Consider the following 8,729-nt stretch of genomic DNA (forward strand, 5'->3'; position numbering starts at 1 on the left):
ACTTGACCTTCAAATGTGTAAGTCTACATGATATGACATTTTTTTTAAAATATAAACGTTTCTTTTAGTTAGTTAGGTCTTTAGTTTTTTTGTTTTTTTGACAAATAAGTCGTCCATGCTTTGAATTGAGTTATCTCAGATTTTGTGGACATATTCCATGCACCTTCGCTGTGCACTGAAATTATGAATTAAGGAATTTAAGAGGTTTAATTTATGATAAAACACATACTTTTAATATGTTTTATTTGATGTTGATGAGGTATGGTTGACAGGTGTCACGTGATTTTTCTAAGTAAAAATGGATTAAAAAAAGTGAATTAATAAAATTTTGACCGTGTGATATGTTTGAATGATTCAGGTAGAACACCTGAATTTGCTGCCGATTCAGATGAGAGTTGTTGAAGAATGGGAATTTCATGGATCATAAGCCTGCTTGAAAAGAAACAAAAAATAATAATTTATTTCAAGAATAGCTAATTTATAAATTAATCTTGGAGTAAAAGGGAGTCACGTAAAATATCTAGTTACGATCTGACGGCTGAGATCTTCTTAAGACCGTCCCGTAGGGTAAGGTGTCTGGACCAGCAAACAGCTTGTCCGATTAGGAGAAAAGTAGGATGACACGTGGCATGAAACAGTTGGAGGCAAAAGGCCACAAGCAGCGTTTCTTTCTTCCTAATTTTTTTTGGTTTGGGGTTTGTTTGGTTAGTTGGTTTTTTGGGTTAAGGGCACAAGCAACGTTTCCTCACGCCAGGAGCATGACTTAACCTGTTCCTCAAAAGCAAGAAAGAGTTGCGAATCAAAAGGACAACGGGCATGCTGGGCCGGGCCCACACTCAATAACATTGACATCCACCCCCAGCCGCGCGGGTCCCACTGAGGCTCCCCTCCAATCCACGCTGGCAGTTCGCACGTGCCCGCCAGCACTAAAACTGTGCGTGCGTCCTACCACAGTTGTTCCCCACAGCCCTATCACACACGTGTTTGCCCCCCGGCGGGCCCCACCGCCATCACATTGCTCTTGGACCAGAAGCGCAAAATAAAAGAAAGAAAAGTAATGGCATGAGAGAAAAAATAGGCGTCGTCTTGGACTCTAGCTAACTAGCCGTGCTTTTGCTTACACATGCTGCGACTTCCTTGGCAGATTTTTTTTTTTAAACTATTTATCGGGACGTTAGAGGTTAAAAGAGAAAAAACGAAAGAGGTAATGTACGGTTACGACATGGGCATTGTAATGACGGAATCACCCCTGAGGGTTGGCGGGAATTACGGCATGATCAAATCTGTGCTGCGGCAGCCTGTGGGTTCCGGAAATAAAAGTGAGGTAGGAATCTCTCTGGCTCAGTATATTTAATTATTTAATTTTCTTTTTATTATTTAAAGGTCAGTTTTTTTAATATATTTTTTTTTGTGAGAAAATATATTTAAGCCAGTGTTTTAGTTTACCGAGACAACCCTAATTCCTAAATAAACCCCACCATATAGCCAGTTTCGGCACCTCAGTGGCATGCCTTTTGGTTCATTCCTCTCCTCTCTCTCTCTCTCTCAATTTTTCTCTCCCTATATCTCTCCCCCTCTCAACCAAGACTCTAAATAAGAACCACACTCCAAAAAAACGCATAGAAGAAGAATTGGAGACAGCCCAAGACAAAGAAGCGAAACCGCAAGAATAGTGCCTGCAGAGAGAAATCTCCATCTCCATCTCCATCTCCATCATCCACATCCTCCTTTCATGGCCGTTGAAGCTCGCCATCTCCATGTCTTCCCTTCCCAACTCATTGCCAGTCGGTACGTAACGCTTTTCCTCTCATCCTTTTTATCTTCTTGTATCTTCTGCCTCCGTTTTTCTCCCCTTTAATGTTGGGGTTGATTTGCATGAAATTTTCAGGGAGATGTTGAATCCTATTGAAGCAAATGTCAATCCCATTAGTGCCCAGATGGGTTACTCCTCTGTTCTGCCATTATCCGGCACCACCACTGCCACGGAGACGCCTCTCGCGGCGGCTGCAGCTTACAATTCTTTGATCGTCGATTCCGTTCCTCAGAAAAACACAATGAAATCTGAAAGTGGCCTCACCACCTACAACGTCCCCGTTCCAAGAAAGCGATCAAGGGATTCGATCAATTACCCTCTTCTTTCCTACCCAGTCTCTACTCAGACTCATAAGAATTGTGGCTTCTTCTCGTTTCTTGACGAAGACATTTCTCTGCAGATTCATCAACACAACTTGATATCGACCGCCTCATTTCCCAGCACGTGAGTATATCTAACCGTTATAAAATGGAACTATATTACTCATGGATTTCTTTTATTTTTTTCATTATGTGATTCTGATCCGTTTCCGTTACAGATGGAGAAAGTGAGGATGGAATTGGAGGAGAAACGGAAGAGGCAGGCGAGGAGGATAATAGATTAGTACACTTTAATCTATTAACCCTTGTGTTGTTTGTCAAAAGCCAAGATGGAAAGGTGCCTGAAATGTTCAAGTGGCTAAGTTCTAGAACTAGCAAGTCATATTGATGAAGAAGAAAGGTAGGCATTGTTTTATTGTTTGCTTCATTTAGAGTGCAGTTGCGGATTGTGAGGGACGTCAGTTGGAAGGAAGGGATAAATGAAAGGTTCTCTGTTTCAAGCCTCAGGTTGGTGTTGGCGCAAGAAATGGTAAGGACTTTGACGTTGGAGTGGTTGGCAAGCGACGAGAGTGAAAATGAGCCACTGAAATTGTCGTCGGTAAGAAAAATTCCTGATAGAAACCACATAGTATGAAAGAGTGAGGAAGGAAACGTTCCCTCAAAACGATTTCGACGAAGACAAAGCCAAGTAGGGACGTTAAATTGCCAAAACACGCAGGAGGTTGCCCCTCAAATTCATTATAGCCCCGATCCAATATTGAAAGATTCTTCAAATTGCATAAGCCTCCTGCAACATATACCATTGTTCTTCGTTAAATTTATTTCGTCAGAACAATGTATTTAAATTAATATTGGGCCCCAGGAAAAAAGCCTGAACATTGAGCCCAAAGATGTAAGTGAAAATAAACAAAATATAGAGAATGCATAAGGAAAAATAAGAAATATAAAGTCACTTCCATTTATTAGTTTTAGCCTGTCCATGTGTGTAAATACGGCTTGATCTTATTATTATTATTTTCTCAATTGTTATTTGTTTTGACTACATTATTTTAAACTACTGCTCCCTGGCGGAGAGCGAGCTGCCGCATGCCGGTTAAGAGATGGATTGGAAATCGGTTTCATTGAACAGTCGACTCAATTTGCACGAACAAGGAAAGTTTGACTGTTTAATTAAAATAAAAAAATTTTATCAGCAAATTTTCTTTCCGTGGCAGATGCTATAAAATATGATGCGTACCTTGTTGTGGCAATGATCCAGTCAAGTTGTTCCCGTTTAATGTCAATGCGGTGAGGGAAGTAAGAGACGTAATAGATTCTGGAATACTGCCCTCCAAGTAATTATCATCAAGCGACGGTGCCTTCAGATTACGTGAATGAGAAAGGTCTGCCAAATGCCAAATGGAAATGTGTGCCTTAAGCCCCAGCTCCTTCAAATTAATTAGTTAGTGTGTGTGTGTGTTGTTAAAATTTATTGATAATGACTCTGCTAGGTAAGAAAACGTCATCTTATCTCTTACTTTTGACCTTTCATTCAATTCTCTCAATTAAATAAAGGCACATAAATTGTTCAGTTGAGATGATTATATGGCAAAGGTAAATAATTTGACTTCCCAACAAAATCAAGGAAAAAAAGAAGAAGGAAACTTTCATATATTTAATGGAAAAACTTTGTCTATATATTTCTTTTAGCTTTTTTTTTTTTTTTAAAATCATGGCCCAATCTTTTCTCTAAAAATATATATACTTTTGATGCACGTCTTAGTAGCTACATATATCACTCAAAATATAGTATGATATAGAAGACAAAGATTTAGCACCGAAATATGGGAATTCTGTGAGCATATTATCTTGTAAAACCAACACTTCCAAGTTCACCAGCCTGATATCGCCAAACAGCTCTGTGCCACAAACAACATGTGATTAGTTACTATGAATTAGTGGGTATAAAGAATTATAAAAAAATAATTCGTCTAGTTAATATCATCATCCTCTTCATAATTTAACATGAAGTGAAAGTTTGATAATGTAGTGTATATTAAGCTTGTTTTGGGCCCCTCTATATCCAAGAAAATGTCCTGTTTAGTAATTTATTTTTTAAAAAGAATATTTAAAAACCGAATCAAAACGTTTAGCATCTCAAACATTTCCAACAATATCTTACTTGAATATATTTTTTAAAAAATGAGTAATAAAACTTTTTGGTACTCAAATTTAACTTGTCTCTGTTATCAATTTGGTCTGTGAAGTTTAATTTTTATCACTCAAGTTCCTAAATAAAGTTTCATACGCAATTTTACTCCCTCTGATGCTATCTATAAGATATAAATAATTAAATTATGTAGATTATATAGTTTGTTAAAATTGCTTAAAGGTAATAAATTTGTAAAAATGTATTTTTTTTTCCAAAAATAATATCCATATCTATCGAGAGAAATGATGAATGGAGGAAGAAAAAGGTAAATATGAGAGAGAATAAATGAAGTGATATGACATATAATTATTGGGAGAAAATATAAAAAATTGGTTCAAATTTCATAAATAAAGCAAAGTGAGGGTTATCATCCTTGAATTAGTGGTTAGAGATAGCACATGTGCGTCTAGGATTATATATCTTCAAACCATAATGACTAATTTGTATGATTATGAAACTTTAGGGACTTGATGTATAACAATTAATTAAATTTCATGCACCAAATCAATAAATGAAGCAAATTTGAGGGACGGAAAGTGTCATTATTCCAATCAGAAATTATCCACAAATATTTAGCTATAACTAGAATGGACTCTTACCCCAGCAAATCAATGGCCTAAAAGAGGAAACTGACAAAAAAGAACGAGATAAAAGACAATGAATGATATGATCATAATCATTTTTAACTAATTTTTAACAGTAACTGATGTGCTTTTACATCTTCAAAAATCACAGCTCGAAATGCTTATAAAAATGTCGGTCTTAATTAACAATGTATGTCTATGTACTGTGTGTGTGTGGGTATATATGTGTATGCATGAATGATAGAATAGTTAAAAGAAAGAGGGCGACCTGTCAAGTTATTCCAATCCAGATATAGCTCTTGAAGCTGGATGAAGGGGAGAAACAAAGAAGCATTGAGTGACCATTTGATGTGTCTCGACTCATGAGGTCTTGTATCGTTTAGATAAAGGCTTATGACTCTATGAGTGGAGTTGTCACACTGTACAGACTCCCAAGTGCAGCAATCTGCAGAGAAGGTTTGGTTATTCCAAGAAGGAAGAGAAGAGCCATTTGGATAATTGAAAGCTTCTTTCAATTTCAGAAGAGCGTCTCTCTCTTCTTTCAAGCACCCCTTAGCTTCTCTATTAAACCCTGATAATATGAATATGATTATGGCCATCACCCACCACACCTCTTCTCTCACTGAATACCCCATTTTTCTCAATGCATGTCTTCAACTGCGTGCTCTTCATCTATATATAGAGGCCCTTTCTTTGCCTGTAAGACTCAGATTGGGCAGAGGCAAAATAGAAAGTTCCACTTCATATCTGACATGGACTTAGTCCTTTAGTCTGCAAAATTTTGGGGGAGGGGGGGTTCATTAAGATTCCTTCCTCGAAAGACATGATTATATTGACTTGACCTCTCAATTCATGATCTTGACAATTAATTGTTAAGAATGTGTTTCACACAAATTGTTTTATTCTTATCACACTACTAGAAAAAAGACTTTTAACGTCGCAAAATAATGGCGGCTAAGCAGAAAAATGACGTGAAAAAAAGGATGTGGCATTTTTGTAAATAAGTTGAATGAGTTTTGATTTTCCACAGCGGTTTTCTTAACAATCGCCGTGGAAAGTTTTCAATTAACCCTACAGCGCCTTTGTGTTCCATCATTTTCTTTCTCGTTTCATTAGTGCGCCATGGTCCCCCTTTGTCCCACCACCAAAAAACTTCCATTACCAGCCATTCCTCCCACTCTCCCGCCGTTTAAACTCCTCTATTTAGCTTGTGGTGTCTTGCCACCGTCTGCCGCCGTTCGAACGCCCCTCATTTCGCATTTGAATCATCTCTACTCTGTGAGTATCCTCTTCTTTCATTCTTTTCAATTTTTCTTGGTTTGTTGAACGTTTTGACCATGAAAATCTGTTGTATTTCAAATGGGTTTGTTAGTTTTACATTGTGGTTGGCTTGTATTGTTCATTTTGCATTTTTTATGTGCTTGAACCGTTGATTGGTGGGCATTTGATATGAGAAAACCTTAATTCCTTCTTATATACTGTGTTAGAAACATGTTAAATGTTTGAAGTTGATTAGTTGTGAAGTGTTTTATTTTTAAAATAATTGTTTGATATTTATTTCGAATTTTTGGTATTTTTTTGTAATAAATATGAGAATTTAGTAATAAATAATCTGTTTGTCATTTTGTGTTTTTTTTTGTTATGAACTTTGATTGATAATGAAGTGTTGTTTAAAATTTCACTGCAAATGAATATCATTTGTGTTCCCGTTTTGGATTCAGAAATTTTAGCTTTAAAAATCTTTATTAATTGAATTGGTTTGAAATTAAATTTTTATTTTTGTTTTATTTGTTATATTGTTTATTTCTTCAAATTTGTTATATTTTTTCAAATTTATCATGTTGAAATATGTTATGAACAATATTTTTTTGTTTATTAAAATGATTTTTGTTTAACTATTTCACCGTTGAAATATGTTATTTTACTTTTGTTTTATTTGTTATATTTTGGGATTCATGTTGATTAAAAATTTTGAGTTTTTTTTCTAATTTGGTGTTTAATTTGTACATAGTTGTTAAGGGGAAATTTTGTCGAATTTTTTATTTTTAAAAGAGACATTTCTTTTAATTTGTAATTAAGTGTTAGTCAATTTTAATTTATCAACTAACATTTAATGATTTTATTATTTCAATATTTGAATTAAGGAATTAGAATTGAGTTTGAAAACTATATCATTGACTCTGTAGAACAATGAATCGTAGTTGGATGAAAGCTAAGAGAATTAGCAAGGAATATGAGGACGGGGTTAAAAGGTTTCTTGAATTTGCTCAAAGAAATGCCCCTAGTAAAAGAGATAGATTGTACTATTGTCCTTATGTCAAATGTTTAAACAAATAGTCGATGGAGTATTTATGAGATAAAAGAGCATCTTATCTGTGATGGGATAAATTTGAGGTATACAAATTGGATATAGCATGGAGAAATTAGAAAGACTACACTGTCTGCAAAGGAGAAGGTTGTGAATGAAGAATTTGATGATAGAATTTCGGATATGTTTCGTGATATAAGGTCTAAATCTTTTACACAGTTCTCTCCCACCTTTGAAACTTTGTGTAGTGATGTAGAGACGCCTTTATACCCAGGGTGCAAAGATGATTACACAAGGTTGACAACTGTGTTGAAATTGATGAATTTGAAGGCAAGAAATGGTTGGACTGATGCTAGTTTTACGGAGTTGCTTGAATTGCTGAGTGATATTCTTCCAAAAGGAAATTCACTTCCGAAACGAATGTATAAGACAAAGAAGATTTTGTGTTCGATGGGTTTGGAATATGAGAAGATACATGCGTGTCCTAATGACTGTATATTATTCAGAAATGATTATGAAGGGTTAAATAAGTGCCCTAAATGTGGGACTTCAAGATACAAAATGAAGAAAGATGATGGTGATGATTATAATGAGATGACCAAAGGTTCTCCTTTGAAGGTTCTGTGGTATCTTCCAATAATACCACGATTTAAATGTCTATTTGCTAATGCCACAGATGCAAAGAACTTGAGATAGTATTTCGATGAGAAAATATGTGATGGAAAGCTTCGTTACCTAACAGATTCTCTTCAATGAAAAACAATAGATAAAAAATTTCCTCAATTTGGTGGCGAGCCAAGAAACCTTCGGCGCCAACTTGGAGTGGCCATTTCTGCACAACGTACTAAAGGGAATCTTAAACTCCAGATGGTTTTTGGGTAGACAAGGTTGACGGTGCCACGAAGCACGAAGTAAATTAAACATATATACATCGAAAGCTTTATTATGCATCATGCGACTATTTACGGTCATGAATTTCTATGATACCTTAATTAGGATATGCATTTGGGCATAAATTTAGAAGATTATGACTTAATTTGTCTCCTCCAAGTGTATATTTATGTATTAGGCCTTCAATATATGGCGATTTGGCCTTCAATAAATCTCTTCATTTAGGTATCCTAACCTTGGATGATTTGGCTTTGGGTTAACTTGTTAAATGTAATGTTGAATGTCACATGCATGTTGCCATGAAAGGCTTGATCAACATGTAGGACGCCAACTTGGACGCACCACCTAGGATGTAACTTTATCCGCTTAGGACACCTTATAAAATCACATCACATCTTATTTTAGCCACTCCAACACCTAACTCATCCCATCTTCCTACGTTGATCAACTGATAGTGTTCTTTAAAAATTTGGTGAGAGATTAATAAGAACCAACTTGGTAATTTAACATTGGAAATTTCGAAGAGTATCCTGCAATAATTTCATTTGTATTCTTATCATGACTAATAAAAGTCTGTGATGTGGCCTTAACATTCTGCAAAATATACCCTACAACGCGCATC

At 35.7% G+C, this 8,729-nt stretch overlaps 1 pseudogene; it reads left to right on the forward strand.

Moving 5' to 3' along the window:
- Positions 1–1,491: 1,491 nt before the first annotated feature.
- Positions 1,492–2,432, forward strand: LOC114748224 (probable BOI-related E3 ubiquitin-protein ligase 3; annotated as a pseudogene).
- Positions 2,433–8,729: the final 6,297 nt, after the last annotated feature.

Source organism: Neltuma alba, unplaced genomic scaffold (genome assembly GCF_004799145.2).
Source record: "Neltuma alba isolate B1F8T4 unplaced genomic scaffold, ASM479914v2 tig00005651_pilon, whole genome shotgun sequence".
NCBI lineage: Eukaryota > Viridiplantae > Streptophyta > Magnoliopsida > Fabales > Fabaceae > Neltuma > Neltuma alba.